The sequence below is a fragment of the Microcebus murinus genome, chromosome 6 (genome assembly GCF_040939455.1).
Source record: "Microcebus murinus isolate Inina chromosome 6, M.murinus_Inina_mat1.0, whole genome shotgun sequence".
Taxonomy (NCBI): Eukaryota; Metazoa; Chordata; class Mammalia; order Primates; family Cheirogaleidae; genus Microcebus; species Microcebus murinus.
The window spans coordinates 112,808,136-112,833,165 of record NC_134109.1 but is presented as its reverse complement, the minus strand read 5'-3'; the positions used below and the strand labels follow the sequence as shown (position 1 = coordinate 112,833,165).

Sequence of the window (25,030 nt, the reverse complement as noted above, 5' to 3'; positions counted from 1 at the left end):
AGCTGACAGAATAGGCGAGGAAAGGCATAGGAGATTTCCACACCCAGTAAGGAAGCCTTTCCCGAAATGGAAGAAAGAAACGAGCAAACAGAGACACCGGTCGCCCGCCCGGAGGAGAGTCTGCCCCCGAGAGAAAGTACCCTGACCAGGTTCTCCCGTGGGTGGGTGGCGAGCTAGCGGCTTTCAGAAGAGCGAGGCCCGCAGTCTGTGCGGAAGACACCTGCACTCGGGTGTGTGTGGCGGCGCAATTCACAAGCAGCTCCAGATGTTAATCCAAGGAGAAGCCAGGGAGTTCCCAACGCCCCGGGTGTCCTCAGCCCACGACTGGCTGCTGTGGGAATGCGAAGCCCGGCTCCTTGTCTCAGAGCGGGGCAAGCAGGAGGTGTGATGTCCACCCCGGGGTTCCCAGGAGGATCAGGCTGAAGCTGGGACTTGGCCTCAAAGTGTCCCCTCGCATGGCCACCCCCTTCCCCTTCCTGCTCCTCTACTCCTGGTGCCCCTCCATCCAGGGGCCAGACCTTAAAGAGTCACCCGCAAGAGAATCCTGGTCCCAAAGGAGCCTTCTGGGGGACCCGTGCTGAGAGAGGTTGTGGGCATGGCCCGCTGGGGCTCTGCCCGACCCAGGGCTGAGAGATGCAACCTCCCAGCTCTGGGTCCCTGCAGGAAGTGTTGGCAAGCACAGGGCCAGTCCTCCAAAGTCCCAGGTGCAGGGAGCCCAGGCCAAGCAGCCTGTGGAAGAAGCCACATGCTGTGCCACCCCGGGGAACACGACTGCAGGCCAGGGCCCTTCCCACCTCCTCCTCCTCCTCCTCCTCCTGCTCCTCCTCCTCCTCCTCCTCCTCCCACCCCGCCCCCGCCCCCACATGGCACAGGGCCCAGAGACACCTCAGACACTTGCTACCCAAAGTGCAAAGGGCATCAGTTGCTCCTCCAAACCCCCCCCCCCAGCCCAGCAGACCGCGTTGTCCAGCCAGCCCCCGGGCCTCCCTGGGGTGCCCAGCACAAAAGTGCAGACACCCACCGGACCCGAAAACTCAATCTCAGTTTTCGGATGTTTTTGCCACTCTAAGGACCCACAGGCCAGCTGGGCCTTCTGGCAGGACAGAGAGCCCCGGAATCCGACATGGAGAGCTGGGTGTACGTCCCCATGAGGAGGCGGTCCCCACCTCCGCGGCTATCCCCTTGCGGGGAGCGGCAGCCGCGGGGCCTCAGAGAAGACACCAGGCTGGGCCCCCACGGCACAGCGGGAGCACGTCCCCCGCAGGCCACTTAGCCACGGCGGCCAGCCGGCGGACGGTTGGGTTGCGCGAGACGCTGCGGCCGCCCTGCTACCGGGTTCCTGGGAGGGCGTCCTGGAACCAGCGTCCACACCAAGCCCTTGGAAGGCCCAGGCGACGGAGGAGCCCCGTCAGGCAGGGGCCGAGGACGGTGACGGCCCGGGCGGGGAGGAGCGTGTCAGGCAGGGGCAGAGGACGGTGACAGGTGACAGGCCGGGCGGGAAGGAGTCAGTCAGGCAGGGGCCGTGGAGGAGACGGGCTGGGTAAGGGTTAGGGTTAGAGTCAGGGCACAAGTCACAATCGCAAAGACCTGGAAGGGACCCGAGTGCCCATCGACCCACGAGTGGGTAAATAAAATGTGGCGCGTGGACACCACGGAGTGCTATTCGGCTATGAGGAGCAGCGGTGAGGGGGCACCTCTCGTGGTTCTCCTGGCCAGAGCTGGAACCCGTTCCAGTAAGCCAAGTATCCCAAGAATGGACACACGAGCACCACGTGCTCGCGCTCACCAGCAAATGGGTACGAACCGATGGACACCTAAGTGGACACAGAGGAATCACCTTCTTCGGGTGGGTGTCGGGCGGGTGGGGGGAGGGGATGGGCATACACATCCATTAGGAATGGGGTGGGTGCGCACCGACTGGGGGATGGGCGCACTTGAAGCTCTGACCCGAGGGGGGAGGCTGGGAGAGGGCAACGCACCCGACCTTAACATTGGTGCCCCCACAATATGCTGGAACAACATGAGAGGTAAATGAATAAGAACACGGGGGGGGGGAGGGGGGCACGGGCAACACATGTCACCTTAATACTTGGACTCCCATCATCTGCTTGAAAAGAGAGAGAAAGGAAAATGCAATAATAGAGATAAGAGACACTTTTTAAAAATAATGAATCCGGCCGGGCGCTGTGGCTCACGCCTGTAATCCTAGCTCTTGGGAGGCCGAGGCGGGCGGATTGCTCAAGGTCAGGAGTTCAAAACCAGCCTGAGCAAGAGCGAGACCCCGTCTCTACTATAAATAGAAAGAAATTAATTGGCCAACTGATATATATATAAAAAATTAGCGGGGCATGGTGGCGCATGCCTGCAGTCCCAGCTACCCGGGAGGCTGAGGCAGAAGGATCACTCGAGCCCAGGAGTTTGAAGTTGCTGTGAGCTAGGCTGACGCCACGGCACTCACTCTAGCCTGGGCAACAAACCGAGACTCTGTCTCAAAAAAAAAAAAAAAAAATGAATCCGAAGAGAAAAGTAAAAGGAGGCCTGTGGAGCAGGTCTGGGTGTGACTCCGGATCCCCCAACATCAGGTGCCACCACCAAAGATTCCTACGTGTAGCCCATAGAACCCCAAAAGCAACGGGACGAGTTCTGGTCACATACTCCCTCAAAATGACATCCTGGCCTTCTTCTGGAACTCCCTCCCCTCTCAGACTCTCAAGGTTTCCTCCAGCGTGTCGGTTCCCACAGAGCAGACCTTTGGTCTGAGACCTGACAGTCCAGAAGCCACGCATGCTGTCGCGTGGCGGCGGTGTCGCGGCTCGGGACAAGAGGAGGCCCCACGGTGCGGGCTGGGGCGCCAGGCACCGCGGCGGGCGCTGAGGGTGGGGGTCACCCCCACCCCGGGCCGCCCCCGCACTCCCAGAAACGCGACAGAACCCGCGGCAAAAAAAAAAAAAAAAAAGAAGAAGCCTAGGGCACCCGGTATTCCCGGGCGGTCTCCCATCCAAGTTCTAACCAGGCCCGACCCTGCTTAGCTTCCGAGACCAGACGGGATCGGGCGCGTTCGGGGTGGTGTGGCCGTGGACGGCGGAGGGCGCCCCTGCCCCGCTCAAGAAGCCGAGCCTCTCTGCGCTTCCCCGCCGCCTCCTCCCGCCCCAGGCCCCGCGCCGGGCCGGGCCGGGCCTGTTGAGTTCGCCGGCCGGGTCCGGCGGGCTCCGAGGGACGGGGGTGACAGGCGGGCCGGGGTTGGGGGCTGTCTCTCTATACACACACACTCTCACTCACTCACTCACTCACACTCACACAAGATGCGCCTCCACGGCTGGACCCGCCAAGGTGGAGACCTTCCAGCCCCCCTCCTCTCCTCGCCTGGCCTCCTTCACCTCCCCGCCCCCCACCCCCAGCGCGCCGCGGCCGCTGACTGCGCACGGGCGGGCGGGGCGCTCGCCCTTTGACCCCAGCCAGGGGCCGCCCTCCCCCACAACCCCTTTCAGCTGCGCCCCCCACCCTGTGGCCCGGCGGCCGCCTATTCCCCCGGGCCAGGGCTGGGGCACAGCGCATGGGGGAGGGGAGCGAGTGTATGGGGCGTCTCTCTCTCTCCGGATGTGTCCCATGGGTGGGGTGGGGTGGCGTGGTTTGTGGGGCGCTGAAGAAATCAGTCCCCTCCATCTCCTCCCTCTGGAAAACACCCAAGCCCGTGGAGAACTGCCGGCACCGCTTCGTGGGGGCCGGGACCCTCCTCTGTGTCCTCCTGTGGCCCAGTCCAAGGGGCCTGGGCCTGGCCGGGGCTGCATTGGACCCCAACCACCCTGGCGTGTGGACTCGCTAGAAATCGGCGATTAGATATTGGATTCCAGCGTCATTGAGGTCATTTCACTAATGAGTGCACCGCAAAGAGTTTCCTAATCCATCTGTGAGGGTGGCAACCGAAAGAGAATTTTAGAGCTGACAGAATAGGCGAGGAAAGGCATAGGAGATTTCCACACCCAGTAAGGAAGCCTTTCCCGAAATGGAAGAAAGAAACGAGCAAACAGAGACACCGGTCGCCCGCCCGGAGGAGAGTCTGCCCCCGAGAGAAAGTACCCTGACCAGGTTCTCCCGTGGGTGGGTGGCGAGCTAGCGGCGTTCAGAAGAGCGAGGCCCGCAGTCTGTGCGGAAGACACCTGCACTCGGGTGTGTGTGGCGGCGCAATTCACAAGCAGCTCCAGATGTTAATCCAAGGAGAAGCCAGGGAGTTCCCAACGCCCCGGGTGTCCTCAGCCCACGACTGGCTGCTGTGGGAATGCGAAGCCCGGCTCCTTGTCTCAGAGCGGGGCAAGCAGGAGGTGTGATGTCCACCCCGGGGTTCCCAGGAGGATCAGGCTGAAGCTGGGACTTGGCCTCAAAGTGTCCCCTCGCATGGCCACCCCCTTCCCCTTCCTGCTCCTCTACTCCTGGTGCCCCTCCATCCAGGGGCCAGACCTTAAAGAGTCACCCGCAAGAGAATCCTGGTCCCAAAGGAGCCTTCTGGGGGACCCGTGCTGAGAGAGGTTGTGGGCATGGCCCGCTGGGGCTCTGCCCGACCCAGGGCTGAGAGATGCAACCTCCCAGCTCTGGGTCCCTGCAGGAAGTGTTGGCAAGCACAGGGCCAGTCCTCCAAAGTCCCAGGTGCAGGGAGCCCAGGCCAAGCAGCCTGTGGAAGAAGCCACATGCTGTGCCACCCCGGGGAACACGACTGCAGGCCAGGGCCCTTCCCACCTCCTCCTCCTCCTCCTCCTCCTGCTCCTCCTCCTCCTCCTCCTCCTCCCACCCCGCCCCCGCCCCCACATGGCACAGGGCCCAGAGACACCTCAGACACTTGCTACCCAAAGTGCAAAGGGCATCAGTTGCTCCTCCAAACCCCCCCCCAGCCCAGCAGACCGCGTTGTCCAGCCAGCCCCCGGGCCTCCCTGGGGTGCCCAGCACAAAAGTGCAGACACCCACCGGACCCTCACCCCCGGGCCTCCCTGGGGTGCCCAGCACAAAAGTGCAGACACCCACCGGACCCGAAAACTCAATCTCAGTTTTCGGATGTTTTTGCCACTCTAAGGACCCACAGGCCAGCTGGGCCTTCTGGCAGGACAGAGAGCCCCGGAATCCGACATGGAGAGCTGGGTGTACGTCCCCATGAGGAGGCGGTCCCCACCTCCGCGGCTATCCCCTTGCGGGGAGCGGCAGCCGCGGGGCCTCAGAGAAGACACCAGGCTGGGCCCCCACGGCACAGCGGGAGCACGTCCCCCGCAGGCCACTTAGCCACGGCGGCCAGCCGGCGGACGGTTGGGTTGCGCGAGACGCTGCGGCCGCCCTGCTACCGGGTTCCTGGGAGGGCGTCCTGGAACCAGCGTCCACACCAAGCCCTTGGAAGGCCCAGGCGACGGAGGAGCCCCGTCAGGCAGGGGCCGAGGACGGTGACGGCCCGGGCGGGGAGGAGCGTGTCAGGCAGGGGCAGAGGACGGTGACAGGTGACAGGCCGGGCGGGAAGGAGTCAGTCAGGCAGGGGCCGTGGAGGAGACGGGCTGGGTAAGGGTTAGGGTTAGAGTCAGGGCACAAGTCACAATCGCAAAGACCTGGAAGGGACCCGAGTGCCCATCGACCCACGAGTGGGTAAATAAAATGTGGCGCGTGGACACCACGGAGTGCTATTCGGCTATGAGGAGCAGCAGTGAGGGGGCACCTCTCGTGGTTCTCCTGGCCAGAGCTGGAACCCGTTCCAGTAAGCCAAGTATCCCAAGAATGGACACACGAGCACCACGTGCTCGCGCTCACCAGCAAATGGGTACGAACCGATGGACACCTAAGTGGACACAGAGGAATCACCTTCTTCGGGTGGGTGTCGGGCGGGTGGGGGGAGGGGATGGGCATACACATCCATTAGGAATGGGGTGGGTGCGCACCGACTGGGGGATGGGCGCACTTGAAGCTCTGACCCGAGGGGGGAGGCTGGGAGAGGGCAACGCACCCGACCTTAACATTGGTGCCCCCACAATATGCTGGAACAACATGAGAGGTAAATGAATAAGAACACGGGGGGGGGAGGGGGGCACGGGCAACACATGTCACCTTAATACTTGGACTCCCATCATCTGCTTGAAAAGAGAGAGAAAGGAAAATGCAATAATAGAGATAAGAGACACTTTTTAAAAATAATGAATCCGGCCGGGCGCTGTGGCTCACGCCTGTAATCCTAGCTCTTGGGAGGCCGAGGCGGGCGGATTGCTCAAGGTCAGGAGTTCAAAACCAGCCTGAGCAAGAGCAAGACCCCGTCTCTACTATAAATAGAAAGAAATTAATTGGCCAACTGATATATATATAAAAAATTAGCGGGGCATGGTGGCGCATGCCTGCAGTCCCAGCTACCCGGGAGGCTGAGGCAGAAGGATCACTCGAGCCCAGGAGTTTGAAGTTGCTGTGAGCTAGGCTGACGCCACGGCACTCACTCTAGCCTGGGCAACAAACCGAGACTCTGTCTCAAAAAAAAAAAAAAAAAATGAATCCGAAGAGAAAAGTAAAAGGAGGCCTGTGGAGCAGGTCTGGGTGTGACTCCGGATCCCCCAACATCAGGTGCCACCACCAAAGATTCCTACGTGTAGCCCATAGAACCCCAAAAGCAACGGGACGAGTTCTGGTCACATACTCCCTCAAAATGACATCCTGGCCTTCTTCTGGAACTCCCTCCCCTCTCAGACTCTCAAGGTTTCCTCCAGCGTGTCGGTTCCCACAGAGCAGACCTTTGGTCTGAGACCTGACAGTCCAGAAGCCACGCATGCTGTCGCGTGGCGGCGGTGTCGCGGCTCGGGACAAGAGGAGGCCCCACGGTGCGGGCTGGGGCGCCAGGCACCGCGGCGGGCGCTGAGGGTGGGGGTCACCCCCACCCCGGGCCGCCCCCGCACTCCCAGAAACGCGACAGAACCCGCGGCAAAAAAAAAAAAAAAAAAGAAGAAGCCTAGGGCACCCGGTATTCCCGGGCGGTCTCCCATCCAAGTTCTAACCAGGCCCGACCCTGCTTAGCTTCCGAGACCAGACGGGATCGGGCGCGTTCGGGGTGGTGTGGCCGTGGACGGCGGAGGGCGCCCCTGCCCCGCTCAAGAAGCCGAGCCTCTCTGCGCTTCCCCGCCGCCTCCTCCCGCCCCAGGCCCCGCGCCGGGCCGGGCCGGGCCTGTTGAGTTCGCCGGCCGGGTCCGGCGGGCTCCGAGGGACGGGGGTGACAGGCGGGGCGGGCAGGGAGCGGCGGGCCGGGGTTGGGGGCTGTCTCTCTATACACACACACTCACACTCACTCACTCACTCACTCACACTCACACAAGATGCGCCTCCACGGCTGGACCCGCCAAGGTGGAGACCTTCCAGCCCCCCTCCTCTCCTCGCCTGGCCTCCTTCACCTCCCCGCCCCCCACCCCCAGCGCGCCGCGGCCGCTGACTGCGCACGGGCGGGCGGGGCGCTCGCCCTTTGACCCCAGCCAGGGGCCGCCCTCCCCCACAACCCCTTTCAGCTGCGCCCCCCACCCTGTGGCCCGGCGGCCGCCTATTCCCCCGGGCCAGGGCTGGGGCACAGCGCATGGGGGAGGGGAGCGAGTGTATGGGGCGTCTCTCTCTCTCCGGATGTGTCCCATGGGTGGGGTGGGGTGGCGTGGTTTGTGGGGCGCTGAAGAAATCAGTCCCCTCCATCTCCTCCCTCTGGAAAACACCCAAGCCCTTGGAGAACTGCCGGCACCGCTTCGTGGGGGCCGGGACCCTCCTCTGTGTCCTCCTGTGGCCCAGTCCAAGGGGCCTGGGCCTGGCCGGGGCTGCATTGGACCCCAACCACCCTGGCGTGTGGACTCGCTAGAAATCGGCGATTAGATATTGGATTCCAGCGTCATTGAGGTCATTTCACTAATGAGTGCACCGCAAAGAGTTTCCTAATCCATCTGTGAGGGTGGCAACCGAAAGAGAATTTGAAAGCTGACAGAATAGGCGAGGAAAGGCATAGGAGATTTCCACACCCAGTAAGGAAGCCTTTCCCGAAATGGAAGAAAGAAACGAGCAAACAGAGACACCGGTCGCCCGCCCAGAGGAGAGTCTGCCCCCGAGAGAAAGTACCCTGACCAGGTTCTCCCGTGGGTGGGTGGCGAGCTAGCGGCTTTCAGAAGAGCGAGGCCCGCAGTCTGTGCGGAAGACACCTGCACTCGGGTGTGTGTGGCGGCGCAATTCACAAGCAGCTCCAGATGTTAATCCAAGGAGAAGCCAGGGAGTTCCCAACGCCCCGGGTGTCCTCAGCCCACGACTGGCTGCTGTGGGAATGCGAAGCCCGGCTCCTTGTCTCAGAGCGGGGCAAGCAGGAGGTGTGATGTCCACCCCGGGGTTCCCAGGAGGATCAGGCTGAAGCTGGGACTTGGCCTCAAAGTGTCCCCTCGCATGGCCACCCCCTTCCCCTTCCTGCTCCTCTACTCCTGGTGCCCCTCCATCCAGGGGCCAGACCTTAAAGAGTCACCCGCAAGAGAATCCTGGTCCCAAAGGAGCCTTCTGGGGGACCCGTGCTGAGAGAGGTTGTGGGCATGGCCCGCTGGGGCTCTGCCCGACCCAGGGCTGAGAGATGCAACCTCCCAGCTCTGGGTCCCTGCAGGAAGTGTTGGCAAGCACAGGGCCAGTCCTCCAAAGTCCCAGGTGCAGGGAGCCCAGGCCAAGCAGCCTGTGGAAGAAGCCACATGCTGTGCCACCCCGGGGAACACGACTGCAGGCCAGGGCCCTTCCCACCTCCTCCTCCTCCTCCTCCTCCTGCTCCTCCTCCTCCTCCTCCTCCTCCCACCCCGCCCCCGCCCCCACATGGCACAGGGCCCAGAGACACCTCAGACACTTGCTACCCAAAGTGCAAAGGGCATCAGTTGCTCCTCCAAACCCCCCCCCCCAGCCCAGCAGACCGCGTTGTCCAGCCAGCCCCCGGGCCTCCCTGGGGTGCCCAGCACAAAAGTGCAGACACCCACCGGACCCGAAAACTCAATCTCAGTTTTCGGATGTTTTTGCCACTCTAAGGACCCACAGGCCAGCTGGGCCTTCTGGCAGGACAGAGAGCCCCGGAATCCGACATGGAGAGCTGGGTGTACGTCCCCATGAGGAGGCGGTCCCCACCTCCGCGGCTATCCCCTTGCGGGGAGCGGCAGCCGCGGGGCCTCAGAGAAGACACCAGGCTGGGCCCCCACGGCACAGCGGGAGCACGTCCCCCGCAGGCCACTTAGCCACGGCGGCCAGCCGGCGGACGGTTGGGTTGCGCGAGACGCTGCGGCCGCCCTGCTACCGGGTTCCTGGGAGGGCGTCCTGGAACCAGCGTCCACACCAAGCCCTTGGAAGGCCCAGGCGACGGAGGAGCCCCGTCAGGCAGGGGCCGAGGACGGTGACGGCCCGGGCGGGGAGGAGCGTGTCAGGCAGGGGCAGAGGACGGTGACAGGTGACAGGCCGGGCGGGAAGGAGTCAGTCAGGCAGGGGCCGTGGAGGAGACGGGCTGGGTAAGGGTTAGGGTTAGAGTCAGGGCACAAGTCACAATCGCAAAGACCTGGAAGGGACCCGAGTGCCCATCGACCCACGAGTGGGTAAATAAAATGTGGCGCGTGGACACCACGGAGTGCTATTCGGCTATGAGGAGCAGCGGTGAGGGGGCACCTCTCGTGGTTCTCCTGGCCAGAGCTGGAACCCGTTCCAGTAAGCCAAGTATCCCAAGAATGGACACACGAGCACCACGTGCTCGCGCTCACCAGCAAATGGGTACGAACCGATGGACACCTAAGTGGACACAGAGGAATCACCTTCTTCGGGTGGGTGTCGGGCGGGTGGGGGGAGGGGATGGGCATACACATCCATTAGGAATGGGGTGGGTGCGCACCGACTGGGGGATGGGCGCACTTGAAGCTCTGACCCGAGGGGGGAGGCTGGGAGAGGGCAACGCACCCGACCTTAACATTGGTGCCCCCACAATATGCTGGAACAACATGAGAGGTAAATGAATAAGAACACGGGGGGGGGGAGGGGGGCACGGGCAACACATGTCACCTTAATACTTGGACTCCCATCATCTGCTTGAAAAGAGAGAGAAAGGAAAATGCAATAATAGAGATAAGAGACACTTTTTAAAAATAATGAATCCGGCCGGGCGCTGTGGCTCACGCCTGTAATCCTAGCTCTTGGGAGGCCGAGGCGGGCGGATTGCTCAAGGTCAGGAGTTCAAAACCAGCCTGAGCAAGAGCGAGACCCCGTCTCTACTATAAATAGAAAGAAATTAATTGGCCAACTGATATATATATAAAAAATTAGCGGGGCATGGTGGCGCATGCCTGCAGTCCCAGCTACCCGGGAGGCTGAGGCAGAAGGATCACTCGAGCCCAGGAGTTTGAAGTTGCTGTGAGCTAGGCTGACGCCACGGCACTCACTCTAGCCTGGGCAACAAACCGAGACTCTGTCTCAAAAAAAAAAAAAAAAATGAATCCGAAGAGAAAAGTAAAAGGAGGCCTGTGGAGCAGGTCTGGGTGTGACTCCGGATCCCCCAACATCAGGTGCCACCACCAAAGATTCCTACGTGTAGCCCATAGAACCCCAAAAGCAACGGGACGAGTTCTGGTCACATACTCCCTCAAAATGACATCCTGGCCTTCTTCTGGAACTCCCTCCCCTCTCAGACTCTCAAGGTTTCCTCCAGCGTGTCGGTTCCCACAGAGCAGACCTTTGGTCTGAGACCTGACAGTCCAGAAGCCACGCATGCTGTCGCGTGGCGGCGGTGTAGCGGCTCGGGACAAGAGGAGGCCCCACGGTGCGGGCTGGGGCGCCAGGCACCGCGGCGGGCGCTGAGGGTGGGGGTCACCCCCACCCCGGGCCGCCCCCGCACTCCCAGAAACGCGACAGAACCCGCGGCAAAAAAAAAAAAAAAAAAGAAGAAGCCTAGGGCACCCGGTATTCCCGGGCGGTCTCCCATCCAAGTTCTAACCAGGCCCGACCCTGCTTAGCTTCCGAGACCAGACGGGATCGGGCGCGTTCGGGGTGGTGTGGCCGTGGACGGCGGAGGGCGCCCCTGCCCCGCTCAAGAAGCCGAGCCTCTCTGCGCTTCCCCGCCGCCTCCTCCCGCCCCAGGCCCCGCGCCGGGCCGGGCCGGGCCTGTTGAGTTCGCCGGCCGGGTCCGGCGGGCTCCGAGGGACGGGGGTGACAGGCGGGCCGGGGTTGGGGGCTGTCTCTCTATACACACACACTCACACTCACTCACTCACTCACTCACACTCACACAAGATGCGCCTCCACGGCTGGACCCGCCAAGGTGGAGACCTTCCAGCCCCCCTCCTCTCCTCGCCTGGCCTCCTTCACCTCCCCGCCCCCCACCCCCAGCGCGCCGCGGCCGCTGACTGCGCACGGGCGGGCGGGGCGCTCGCCCTTTGACCCCAGCCAGGGGCCGCCCTCCCCCACAACCCCTTTCAGCTGCGCCCCCCACCCTGTGGCCCGGCGGCCGCCTATTCCCCCGGGCCAGGGCTGGGGCACAGCGCATGGGGGAGGGGAGCGAGTGTATGGGGCGTCTCTCTCTCTCCGGATGTGTCCCATGGGTGGGGTGGGGTGGCGTGGTTTGTGGGGCGCTGAAGAAATCAGTCCCCTCCATCTCCTCCCTCTGGAAAACACCCAAGCCCTTGGAGAACTGCCGGCACCGCTTCGTGGGGGCCGGGACCCTCCTCTGTGTCCTCCTGTGGCCCAGTCCAAGGGGCCTGGGCCTGGCCGGGGCTGCATTGGACCCCAACCACCCTGGCGTGTGGACTCGCTAGAAATCGGCGATTAGATATTGGATTCCAGCGTCATTGAGGTCATTTCACTAATGAGTGCACCGCAAAGAGTTTCCTAATCCATCTGTGAGGGTGGCAACCGAAAGAGAATTTGAAAGCTGACAGAATAGGCGAGGAAAGGCATAGGAGATTTCCACACCCAGTAAGGAAGCCTTTCCCGAAATGGAAGAAAGAAACGAGCAAACAGAGACACCGGTCGCCCGCCCGGAGGAGAGTCTGCCCCCGAGAGAAAGTACCCTGACCAGGTTCTCCCGTGGGTGGGTGGCGAGCTAGCGGCGTTCAGAAGAGCGAGGCCCGCAGTCTGTGCGGAAGACACCTGCACTCGGGTGTGTGTGGCGGCGCAATTCACAAGCAGCTCCAGATGTTAATCCAAGGAGAAGCCAGGGAGTTCCCAACGCCCCGGGTGTCCTCAGCCCACGACTGGCTGCTGTGGGAATGCGAAGCCCGGCTCCTTGTCTCAGAGCGGGGCAACCAGGAGGTGTGATGTCCACCCCGGGGTTCCCAGGAGGATCAGGCTGAAGCTGGGACTTGGCCTCAAAGTGTCCCCTCGCATGGCCACCCCCTTCCCCTTCCTGCTCCTCTACTCCTGGTGCCCCTCCATCCAGGGGCCAGACCTTAAAGAGTCACCCGCAAGAGAATCCTGGTCCCAAAGGAGCCTTCTGGGGGACCCGTGCTGAGAGAGGTTGTGGGCATGGCCCGCTGGGGCTCTGCCCGACCCAGGGCTGAGAGATGCAACCTCCCAGCTCTGGGTCCCTGCAGGAAGTGTTGGCAAGCACAGGGCCAGTCCTCCAAAGTCCCAGGTGCAGGGAGCCCAGGCCAAGCAGCCTGTGGAAGAAGCCACATGCTGTGCCACCCCGGGGAACACGACTGCAGGCCAGGGCCCTTCCCACCTCCTCCTCCTCCTCCTCCTCCTGCTCCTCCTCCTCCTCCTCCTCCTCCCACCCCGCCCCCGCCCCCACATGGCACAGGGCCCAGAGACACCTCAGACACTTGCTACCCAAAGTGCAAAGGGCATCAGTTGCTCCTCCAAACCCCCCCCCAGCCCAGCAGACCGCGTTGTCCAGCCAGCCCCCGGGCCTCCCTGGGGTGCCCAGCACAAAAGTGCAGACACCCACCGGACCCTCACCCCCGGGCCTCCCTGGGGTGCCCAGCACAAAAGTGCAGACACCCACCGGACCCGAAAACTCAATCTCAGTTTTCGGATGTTTTTGCCACTCTAAGGACCCACAGGCCAGCTGGGCCTTCTGGCAGGACAGAGAGCCCCGGAATCCGACATGGAGAGCTGGGTGTACGTCCCCATGAGGAGGCGGTCCCCACCTCCGCGGCTATCCCCTTGCGGGGAGCGGCAGCCGCGGGGCCTCAGAGAAGACACCAGGCTGGGCCCCCACGGCACAGCGGGAGCACGTCCCCCGCAGGCCACTTAGCCACGGCGGCCAGCCGGCGGACGGTTGGGTTGCGCGAGACGCTGCGGCCGCCCTGCTACCGGGTTCCTGGGAGGGCGTCCTGGAACCAGCGTCCACACCAAGCCCTTGGAAGGCCCAGGCGACGGAGGAGCCCCGTCAGGCAGGGGCCGAGGACGGTGACGGCCCGGGCGGGGAGGAGCGTGTCAGGCAGGGGCAGAGGACGGTGACAGGTGACAGGCCGGGCGGGAAGGAGTCAGTCAGGCAGGGGCCGTGGAGGAGACGGGCTGGGTAAGGGTTAGGGTTAGAGTCAGGGCACAAGTCACAATCGCAAAGACCTGGAAGGGACCCGAGTGCCCATCGACCCACGAGTGGGTAAATAAAATGTGGCGCGTGGACACCACGGAGTGCTATTCGGCTATGAGGAGCAGCGGTGAGGGGGCACCTCTCGTGGTTCTCCTGGCCAGAGCTGGAACCCGTTCCAGTAAGCCAAGTATCCCAAGAATGGACACACGAGCACCACGTGCTCGCGCTCACCAGCAAATGGGTACGAACCGATGGACACCTAAGTGGACACAGAGGAATCACCTTCTTCGGGTGGGTGTCGGGCGGGTGGGGGGAGGGGATGGGCATACACATCCATTAGGAATGGGGTGGGTGCGCACCGACTGGGGGATGGGCGCACTTGAAGCTCTGACCCGAGGGGGGAGGCTGGGAGAGGGCAACGCACCCGACCTTAACATTGGTGCCCCCACAATATGCTGGAACAACATGAGAGGTAAATGAATAAGAACACGGGGGGGGGAGGGGGGCACGGGCAACACATGTCACCTTAATACTTGGACTCCCATCATCTGCTTGAAAAGAGAGAGAAAGGAAAATGCAATAATAGAGATAAGAGACACTTTTTAAAAATAATGAATCCGGCCGGGCGCTGTGGCTCACGCCTGTAATCCTAGCTCTTGGGAGGCCGAGGCGGGCGGATTGCTCAAGGTCAGGAGTTCAAAACCAGCCTGAGCAAGAGCAAGACCCCGTCTCTACTATAAATAGAAAGAAATTAATTGGCCAACTGATATATATATAAAAAATTAGCGGGGCATGGTGGCGCATGCCTGCAGTCCCAGCTACCCGGGAGGCTGAGGCAGAAGGATCACTCGAGCCCAGGAGTTTGAAGTTGCTGTGAGCTAGGCTGACGCCACGGCACTCACTCTAGCCTGGGCAACAAACCGAGACTCTGTCTCAAAAAAAAAAAAAAAAATGAATCCGAAGAGAAAAGTAAAAGGAGGCCTGTGGAGCAGGTCTGGGTGTGACTCCGGATCCCCCAACATCAGGTGCCACCACCAAAGATTCCTACGTGTAGCCCATAGAACCCCAAAAGCAACGGGACGAGTTCTGGTCACATACTCCCTCAAAATGACATCCTGGCCTTCTTCTGGAACTCCCTCCCCTCTCAGACTCTCAAGGTTTCCTCCAGCGTGTCGGTTCCCACAGAGCAGACCTTTGGTCTGAGACCTGACAGTCCAGAAGCCACGCATGCTGTCGCGTGGCGGCGGTGTCGCGGCTCGGGACAAGAGGAGGCCCCACGGTGCGGGCTGGGGCGCCAGGCACCGCGGCGGGCGCTGAGGGTGGGGGTCACCCCCACCCCGGGCCGCCCCCGCACTCCCAGAAACGCGACAGAACCCGCGGCAAAAAAAAAAAAAAAAGAAGAAGAAGCCTAGGGCACCCGGTATTCCCGGGCGGTCTCCCATCCAAGTTCTAACCAGGCCCGACCCTGCTTAGCTTCCGAGACCAGACGGGATCGGGCGCGTTCGGGGTGGTGTGGCCGTGGACGGCGGAGGGCGCCCCTGCCCCGCTCAAGAAGCCGAGCCTCTCTGCGCTTCCCCGCCGCCTCCTCCCGCCCCAGGCCCCGCGCCGGGCCGGGCCGGGCCTGTTGAGTTCGCCGGCCGGGTCCGGCGGGCTCCGAGGGACGGGGGTGACAGGCGGGCCGGGGTTGGGGGCTGTCTCTCTATACACACACACTCACACTCACTCACTCACTCACTCACACTCACACAAGATGCGCCTCCACGGCTGGACCCGCCAAGGTGGAGACCTTCCAGCCCCCCTCCTCTCCTCGCCTGGCCTCCTTCACCTCCCCGCCCCCCACCCCCAGCGCGCCGCGGCCGCTGACTGCGCACGGGCGGGCGGGGCGCTCGCCCTTTGACCCCAGCCAGGGGCCGCCCTCCCCCACAACCCCTTTCAGCTGCGCCCCCCACCCTGTGGCCCGGCGGCCGCCTATTCCCCCGGGCCAGGGCTGGGGCACAGCGCATGGGGGAGGGGAGCGAGTGTATGGGGCGTCTCTCTCTCTCCGGATGTGTCCCATGGGTGGGGTGGGGTGGCGTGGTTTGTGGGGCGCTGAAGAAATCAGTCCCCTCCATCTCCTCCCTCTGGAAAACACCCAAGCCCTTGGAGAACTGCCGGCACCGCTTCGTGGGGGCCGGGACCCTCCTCTGTGTCCTCCTGTGGCCCAGTCCAAGGGGCCTGGGCCTGGCCGGGGCTGCATTGGACCCCAACCACCCTGGCGTGTGGACTCGCTAGAAATCGGCGATTAGATATTGGATTCCAGCGTCATTGAGGTCATTTCACTAATGAGTGCACCGCAAAGAGTTTCCTAATCCATCTGTGAGGGTGGCAACCGAAAGAGAATTTGAAAGCTGACAGAATAGGCGAGGAAAGGCATAGGAGATTTCCACACCCAGTAAGGAAGCCTTTCCCGAAATGGAAGAAAGAAACGAGCAAACAGAGACACCGGTCGCCCGCCCGGAGGAGAGTCTGCCCCCGAGAGAAAGTACCCTGACCAGGTTCTCCCGTGGGTGGGTGGCGAGCTAGCGGCGTTCAGAAGAGCGAGGCCCGCAGTCTGTGCGGAAGACACCTGCACTCGGGTGTGTGTGGCGGCGCAATTCACAAGCAGCTCCAGATGTTAATCCAAGGAGAAGCCAGGGAGTTCCCAACGCCCCGGGTGTCCTCAGCCCACGACTGGCTGCTGTGGGAATGCGAAGCCCGGCTCCTTGTCTCAGAGCGGGGCAAGCAGGAGGTGTGATGTCCACCCCGGGGTTCCCAGGAGGATCAGGCTGAAGCTGGGACTTGGCCTCAAAGTGTCCCCTCGCATGGCCACCCCCTTCCCCTTCCTGCTCCTCTACTCCTGGTGCCCCTCCATCCAGGGGCCAGACCTTAAAGAGTCACCCGCAAGAGAATCCTGGTCCCAAAGGAGCCTTCTGGGGGACCCGTGCTGAGAGAGGTTGTGGGCATGGCCCGCTGGGGCTCTGCCCGACCCAGGGCTGAGAGATGCAACCTCCCAGCTCTGGGTCCCTGCAGGAAGTGTTGGCAAGCACAGGGCCAGTCCTCCAAAGTCCCAGGTGCAGGGAGCCCAGGCCAAGCAGCCTGTGGAAGAAGCCACATGCTGTGCCACCCCGGGGAACACGACTGCAGGCCAGGGCCCTTCCCACCTCCTCCTCCTCCTCCTCCTCCTGCTCCTCCTCCTCCTCCTCCTCCTCCCACCCCGCCCCCGCCCCCACATGGCACAGGGCCCAGAGACACCTCAGACACTTGCTACCCAAAGTGCAAAGGGCATCAGTTGCTCCTCCAAACCCCCCCCCAGCCCAGCAGACCGCGTTGTCCAGCCAGCCCCCGGGCCTCCCTGGGGTGCCCAGCACAAAAGTGCAGACACCCACCGGACCCGAAAACTCAATCTCAGTTTTCGGATGTTTTTGCCACTCTAAGGACCCACAGGCCAGCTGGGCCTTCTGGCAGGACAGAGAGCCCCGGAATCCGACATGGAGAGCTGGGTGTACGTCCCCATGAGGAGGCGGTCCCCACCTCCGCGGCTATCCCCTTGCGGGGAGCGGCAGCCGCGGGGCCTCAGAGAAGACACCAGGCTGGGCCCCCACGGCACAGCGGGAGCACGTCCCCCGCAGGCCACTTAGCCACGGCGGCCAGCCGGCGGACGGTTGGGTTGCGCGAGACGCTGCGGCCGCCCTGCTACCGGGTTCCTGGGAGGGCGTCCTGGAACCAGCGTCCACACCAAGCCCTTGGAAGGCCCAGGCGACGGAGGAGCCCCGTCAGGCAGGGGCCGAGGACGGTGACGGCCCGGGCGGGGAGGAGCGTGTCAGGCAGGGGCAGAGGACGGTGACAGGTGACAGGCCGGGCGGGAAGGAGTCAGTCAGGCAGGGGCCGTGGAGGAGACGGGCTGGGTAAGGGTTAGGGTTAGAGTCAGGGCACAAGTCACAATCGCAAAGACCTGGAAGGGACCCGAGTGCCCATCGACCCACGAGTGGGTAAATAAAATGTGGCGCGTGGACACCACGGAGTGCTATTCGGCTATGAGGAGCAGCGGTGAGGGGGCACCTCTCGTGGTTCTCCTGGCCAGAGCTGGAACCCGTTCCAGTAAGCCAAGTATCCCAAGAATGGACACACGAGCACCACGTGCTCGCGCTCACCAGCAAATGGGTACGAACCGATGGACACCTAAGTGGACACAGAGGAATCACCTTCTTCGGGTGGGTGTCGGGCGGGTGGGGGGAGGGGATGGGCATACACATCCATTAGGAATGGGGTGGGTGCGCACCGACTGGGGGATGGGCGCACTTGAAGCTCTGACCCGAGGGGGGAGGCTGGGAGAGGGCAACGCACCCGACCTTAACATTGGTGCCCCCACAATATGCTGGAACAACATGAGAGGTAAATGAATAAGAACACGGGGGGGGGGGAGGGGGGCACGGGCAACACATGTCACCTTAATACTTGGACTCCCATCATCTGCTTGAAAAGAGAGAGAAAGGAAAATGCAATAATAGAGATAAGAGACACTTTTTAAAAATAATGAATCCGGCCGGGCGCTGTGGCTCACGCCTGTAATCCTAGCTCTTGGGAGGCCGAGGCGGGCGGATTGCTCAAGGTCAGGAGTTCAAAACCAGCCTGAGCAAGAGCGAGACCCCGTCTCTACTATAAATAGAAAGAAATTAATTGGCCAACTGATATATATATAAAAAATTAGCGGGGCATGGTGGCGCATGCCTGCAGTCCCAGCTACCCGGGAGGCTGAGGCAGAAGGATCACTCGAGCCCAGGAGTTTGAAGTTGCTGTGAGCTAGGCTGACGCCACGGCACTCACTCTAGCCTGGGCAACAAACCGAGACTCTGTCTCAAAAAAAAAAAAAAAAAATGAATCCGAAGAGAAAAGTAAAAGGAGGCCTGTGGAGCAGGTCTGGGTGTGACTCCGGATCCCCCAACATCAGGTGCCACCACCAAAGATTCCTACGTGTAGCCCATAGAACCCCAAAAGCAACGGGACGAGTTCTGGTCACATACTCCCTCAAAATGACATCCTGGCCTTCTTCTGGAACTCCCTCCCCTCTCAGACTCTCAAGGTTTCCTCCAGCGTGTCGGTTCCCACAGAGCAGACCTTTGGTCTGAGACCTGACAGTCCAGAAGCCACGCATGCTGTCGCGTGGCGGCGGTGTCGCGGCTCGGGACAAGAGGAGGCCCCACGGTGCGGGCTGGGGCGCCAGGCACCGCGGCGGGCGCTGAGGGTGGGGGTCACCCCCACCCCGGGCCGCCCCCGCACTCCCAGAAACGCGACAGAACCCGCGGCAAAAAAAAAAAAAAAAAAGAAGAAGCCTAGGGCACCCGGTATTCCCGGGCGGTCTCCCATCCAAGTTCTAACCAGGCCCGACCCTGCTTAGCTTCCGAGACCAGACGGGATCGGGCGCGTTCGGGGTGGTGTGGCCGTGGACGGCGGAGGGCGCCCCTGCCCCGCTCAAGAAGCCGAGCCTCTCTGCGCTTCCCCGCCGCCTCCTCCCGCCCCAGGCCCCGCGCCGGGCCGGGCCGGGCCTGTTGAGTTCGCCGGCCGGGTCCGGCGGGCTCCGAGGGACGGGGGTGACAGGCGGGCCGGGGTTGGGGGCTGTCTCTCTATACACACACACTCACACTCACTCACTCACTCACTCACACTCACACAAGATGCGCCTCCACGGCTGGACCCGCCAAGGTGGAGACCTTCCAGCCCCCCTCCTCTCCTCGCCTGGCCTCCTTCACCTCCCCGCCCCCCACCCCCAGCGCGCCGCGGCCGCTGACTGCGCACGGGCGGGCGGGGCGCTCGCCCTTTGACCCCAGCCAGGGGCCGCCCTCCCCCACAACCCCTTTCAGCTGCGCCCCCCACCCTGTGGCCCGGCGGCCGCCTATTCCCCCGGGCCAGGGCTGGGGCACAGCGCATGGGGGAGGGGAGCGAGTGTATGGGGCGTCTCTCTCTCTCCGGATGTGTCCCATGGGTGGGGTGGGGTGGCGTGGTTTGTGGGGCGCTGAAGAAATCAGTCCCCTCCATCTCCTCCCTCTGGAAAACACCCAAGCCCTTGGAGAACTGCCGGCACCGCTTCGTGGGGGCCGGGACCCTCCTCTGTGTCCTCCTGTGGCCCAGTCCAAGGGGCCTGGGCCTGGCCGGGGCTGCATTGGACCCCAACCACCCTGGCGTGTGGACTCGCTAGAAATCGGCGATTAGATATTGGATTCCAGCGTCATTGAGGTCATTTCACTAATGAGTGCACCGCAAAGAGTTTCCTAATCCATCTGTGAGGGTGGCAACCGAAAGAGAATTTTAGAGCTGACAGAATAGGCGAGGAAAGGCATAGGAGATTTCCACACCCAGTAAGGAAGCCTTTCCCGAAATGGAAGAAAGAAACGAGCAAACAGAGACACCGGTCGCCCGCCCAGAGGAGAGTCTGCCCCCGAGAGAAAGTACCCTGACCAGGTTCTCCCGTGGGTGGGTGGCGAGCTAGCGGCGTTCAGAAGAGCGAGGCCCGCAGTCTGTGCGGAAGACACCTGCACTCGGGTGTGTGTGGCGGCGCAATTCACAAGCAGCTCCAGATGTTAATCCAAGGAGAAGCCAGGGAGTTCCCAACGCCCCGGGTGTCCTCAGCCCACGACTGGCTGCTGTGGGAATGCGAAGCCCGGCTCCTTGTCTCAGAGCGGGGCAACCAGGAGGTGTGATGTCCACCCCGGGGTTCCCAGGAGGATCAGGCTGAAGCTGGGACTTGGCCTCAAAGTGTCCCCTCGCATGGCCACCCCCTTCCCCTTCCTGCTCCTCTACTCCTGGTGCCCCTCCATCCAGGGGCCAGACCTTAAAGAGTCACCCGCAAGAGAATCCTGGTCCCAAAGGAGCCTTCTGGGGGACCCGTGCTGAGAGAGGTTGTGGGCATGGCCCGCTGGGGCTCTGCCCGACCCAGGGCTGAGAGATGCAACCTCCCAGCTCTGGGTCCCTGCAGGAAGTGTTGGCAAGCACAGGGCCAGTCCTCCAAAGTCCCAGGTGCAGGGAGCCCAGGCCAAGCAGCCTGTGGAAGAAGCCACATGCTGTGCCACCCCGGGGAACACGACTGCAGGCCAGGGCCCTTCCCACCTCCTCCTCCTCCTCCTCCTCCTGCTCCTCCTCCTCCTCCTCCTCCTCCCACCCCGCCCCCGCCCCCACATGGCACAGGGCCCAGAGACACCTCAGACACTTGCTACCCAAAGTGCAAAGGGCATCAGTTGCTCCTCCAAACCCCCCCCCAGCCCAGCAGACCGCGTTGTCCAGCCAGCCCCCGGGCCTCCCTGGGGTGCCCAGCACAAAAGTGCAGACACCCACCGGACCCTCACCCCCGGGCCTCCCTGGGGTGCCCAGCACAAAAGTGCAGACACCCACCGGACCCGAAAACTCAATCTCAGTTTTCGGATGTTTTTGCCACTCTAAGGACCCACAGGCCAGCTGGGCCTTCTGGCAGGACAGAGAGCCCCGGAATCCGACATGGAGAGCTGGGTGTACGTCCCCATGAGGAGGCGGTCCCCACCTCCGCGGCTATCCCCTTGCGGGGAGCGGCAGCCGCGGGGCCTCAGAGAAGACACCAGGCTGGGCCCCCACGGCACAGCGGGAGCACGTCCCCCGCAGGCCACTTAGCCACGGCGGCCAGCCGGCGGACGGTTGGGTTGCGCGAGACGCTGCGGCCGCCCTGCTACCGGGTTCCTGGGAGGGCGTCCTGGAACCAGCGTCCACACCAAGCCCTTGGAAGGCCCAGGCGACGGAGGAGCCCCGTCAGGCAGGGGCCGAGGACGGTGACGGCCCGGGCGGGGAGGAGCGTGTCAGGCAGGGGCAGAGGACGGTGACAGGTGACAGGCCGGGCGGGAAGGAGTCAGTCAGGCAGGGGCCGTGGAGGAGACGGGCTGGGTAAGGGTTAGGGTTAGAGTCAGGGCACAAGTCACAATCGCAAAGACCTGGAAGGGACCCGAGTGCCCATCGACCCACGAGTGGGTAAATAAAATGTGGCGCGTGGACACCACGGAGTGCTATTCGGCTATGAGGAGCAGCGGTGAGGGGGCACCTCTCGTGGTTCTCCTGGCCAGAGCTGGAACCCGTTCCAGTAAGCCAAGTATCCCAAGAATGGACACACGAGCACCACGTGCTCGCGCTCACCAGCAAATGGGTACGAACCGATGGACACCTAAGTGGACACAGAGGAATCACCTTCTTCGGGTGGGTGTCGGGCGGGTGGGGGGAGGGGATGGGCATACACATCCATTAGGAATGGGGTGGGTGCGCACCGACTGGGGGATGGGCGCACTTGAAGCTCTGACCCGAGGGGGGAGGCTGGGAGAGGGCAACGCACCCGACCTTAACATTGGTGCCCCCACAATATGCTGGAACAACATGAGAGGTAAATGAATAAGAACACGGGGGGGGGGAGGGGGGCACGGGCAACACATGTCACCTTAATACTTGGACTCCCATCATCTGCTTGAAAAGAGAGAGAAAGGAAAATGCAATAATAGAGATAAGAGACACTTTTTAAAAATAATGAATCCGGCCGGGCGCTGTGGCTCACGCCTGTAATCCTAGCTCTTGGGAGGCCGAGGCGGGCGGATTGCTCAAGGTCAGGAGTTCAAAACCAGCCTGAGCAAGAGCGAGACCCCGTCTCTACTATAAATAGAAAGAAATTAATTGGCCAACTGATATATATATAAAAAATTAGCGGGGCATGGTGGCGCATGCCTGCAGTCCCAGCTACCCGGGAGGCTGAGGCAGAAGGATCACTCGAGCCCAGGAGTTTGAAGTTGCTGTGAGCTAGGCTGACGCCACGGCACTCACTCTAGCCTGGGCAACAAACCGAGACTCTGTCTCAAAAAAAAAAAAAAAAAATGAATCCGAAGAGAAAAGTAAAAGGAGGCCTGTGGAGCAGGTCTGGGTGTGACTCCGGATCCCCCAACATCAGGTGCCACCACCAAAGATTCCTACGTGTAGCCCATAGAACCCCAAAAGCAACGGGACGAGTTCTGGTCACATACTCCCTCAAAATGACATCCTGGCCTTCTTCTGGAACTCCCTCCCCTCTCAGACTCTCAAGGTTTCCTCCAGCGTGTCGGTTCCCACAGAGCAGACCTTTGGTCTGAGACCTGACAGTCCAGAAGCCACGCATGCTGTCGCGTGGCGGCGGTGTCGCGGCTCGGGACAAGAGGAGGCCCCACGGTGCGGGCTGGGGCGCCAGGCACCGCGGCGGGCGCTGAGGGTGGGGGTCACCCCCACCCCGGGCCGCCCCCGCACTCCCAGAAACGCGACAGAACCCGCGGCAAAAAAAAAAAAAAAAGAAGAAGAAGCCTAGGGCACCCGGTATTCCCGGGCGGTCTCCCATCCAAGTTCTAACCAGGCCCGACCCTGCTTAGCTTCCGAGACCAGACGGGATCGGGCGCGTTCGGGGTGGTGTGGCCGTGGACGGCGGAGGGCGCCCCTGCCCCGCTCAAGAAGCCGAGCCTCTCTGCGCTTCCCCGCCGCCTCCTCCCGCCCCAGGCCCCGCGCCGGGCCGGGCCGGGCCTGTTGAGTTCGCCGGCCGGGTCCGGCGGGCTCCGAGGGACGGGGGTGACAGGCGGGCCGGGGTTGGGGGCTGTCTCTCTATACACACACACTCACACTCACTCACTCACTCACTCACACTCACACAAGATGCGCCTCCACGGCTGGACCCGCCAAGGTGGAGACCTTCCAGCCCCCCTCCTCTCCTCGCCTGGCCTCCTTCACCTCCCCGCCCCCCACCCCCAGCGCGCCGCGGCCGCTGACTGCGCACGGGCGGGCGGGGCGCTCGCCCTTTGACCCCAGCCAGGGGCCGCCCTCCCCCACAACCCCTTTCAGCTGCGCCCCCCACCCTGTGGCCCGGCGGCCGCCTATTCCCCCGGGCCAGGGCTGGGGCACAGCGCATGGGGGAGGGGAGCGAGTGTATGGGGCGTCTCTCTCTCTCCGGATGTGTCCCATGGGTGGGGTGGGGTGGCGTGGTTTGTGGGGCGCTGAAGAAATCAGTCCCCTCCATCTCCTCCCTCTGGAAAACACCCAAGCCCTTGGAGAACTGCCGGCACCGCTTCGTGGGGGCCGGGACCCTCCTCTGTGTCCTCCTGTGGCCCAGTCCAAGGGGCCTGGGCCTGGCCGGGGCTGCATTGGACCCCAACCACCCTGGCGTGTGGACTCGCTAGAAATCGGCGATTAGATATTGGATTCCAGCGTCATTGAGGTCATTTCACTAATGAGTGCACCGCAAAGAGTTTCCTAATCCATCTGTGAGGGTGGCAACCGAAAGAGAATTTGAAAGCTGACAGAATAGGCGAGGAAAGGCATAGGAGATTTCCACACCCAGTAAGGAAGCCTTTCCCGAAATGGAAGAAAGAAACGAGCAAACAGAGACACCGGTCGCCCGCCCGGAGGAGAGTCTGCCCCCGAGAGAAAGTACCCTGACCAGGTTCTCCCGTGGGTGGGTGGCGAGCTAGCGGCGTTCAGAAGAGCGAGGCCCGCAGTCTGTGCGGAAGACACCTGCACTCGGGTGTGTGTGGCGGCGCAATTCACAAGCAGCTCCAGATGTTAATCCAAGGAGAAGCCAGGGAGTTCCCAACGCCCCGGGTGTCCTCAGCCCACGACTGGCTGCTGTGGGAATGCGAAGCCCGGCTCCTTGTCTCAGAGCGGGGCAAGCAGGAGGTGTGATGTCCACCCCGGGGTTCCCAGGAGGATCAGGCTGAAGCTGGGACTTGGCCTCAAAGTGTCCCCTCGCATGGCCACCCCCTTCCCCTTCCTGCTCCTCTACTCCTGGTGCCCCTCCATCCAGGGGCCAGACCTTAAAGAGTCACCCGCAAGAGAATCCTGGTCCCAAAGGAGCCTTCTGGGGGACCCGTGCTGAGAGAGGTTGTGGGCATGGCCCGCTGGGGCTCTGCCCGACCCAGGGCTGAGAGATGCAACCTCCCAGCTCTGGGTCCCTGCAGGAAGTGTTGGCAAGCACAGGGCCAGTCCTCCAAAGTCCCAGGTGCAGGGAGCCCAGGCCAAGCAGCCTGTGGAAGAAGCCACATGCTGTGCCACCCCGGGGAACACGACTGCAGGCCAGGGCCCTTCCCACCTCCTCCTCCTCCTCCTCCTCCTGCTCCTCCTCCTCCTCCTCCTCCTCCCACCCCGCCCCCGCCCCCACATGGCACAGGGCCCAGAGACACCTCAGACACTTGCTACCCAAAGTGCAAAGGGCATCAGTTGCTCCTCCAAACCCCCCCCCAGTCCAGCAGACCGCGTTGTCCAGCCAGCCCCCGGGCCTCCCTGGGGTGCCCAGCACAAAAGTGCAGACACCCACCGGACCCGAAAACTCAATCTCAGTTTTCGGATGTTTTTGCCACTCTAAGGACCCACAGGCCAGCTGGGCCTTCTGGCAGGACAGAGAGCCCCGGAATCCGACATGGAGAGCTGGGTGTACGTCCCCATGAGGAGGCGGTCCCCACCTCCGCGGCTATCCCCTTGCGGGGAGCGGCAGCCGCGGGGCCT

The 25,030-nt window shown here is 62.7% G+C and overlaps 6 pseudogenes; all 6 read right to left on the bottom strand.

Moving 5' to 3' along the window:
* Positions 1-2,961: 2,961 nt before the first annotated feature.
* On the bottom strand, positions 2,962-3,080 carry LOC142871718 (uncharacterized; annotated as a pseudogene).
* A 3,872-nt stretch (positions 3,081-6,952) lies between these two features.
* LOC142871707 (uncharacterized) lies at positions 6,953-7,071 on the bottom strand (annotated as a pseudogene).
* A 3,840-nt stretch (positions 7,072-10,911) lies between these two features.
* On the bottom strand, positions 10,912-11,030 carry LOC142871696 (uncharacterized; annotated as a pseudogene).
* Positions 11,031-14,906: 3,876 nt separating this feature from the next.
* LOC142871685 (uncharacterized) lies at positions 14,907-15,025 on the bottom strand (annotated as a pseudogene).
* Positions 15,026-18,846: 3,821 nt separating this feature from the next.
* Positions 18,847-18,965, bottom strand: LOC142871674 (uncharacterized; annotated as a pseudogene).
* Positions 18,966-22,843: 3,878 nt separating this feature from the next.
* Positions 22,844-22,962, bottom strand: LOC142871663 (uncharacterized; annotated as a pseudogene).
* Positions 22,963-25,030: the final 2,068 nt, after the last annotated feature.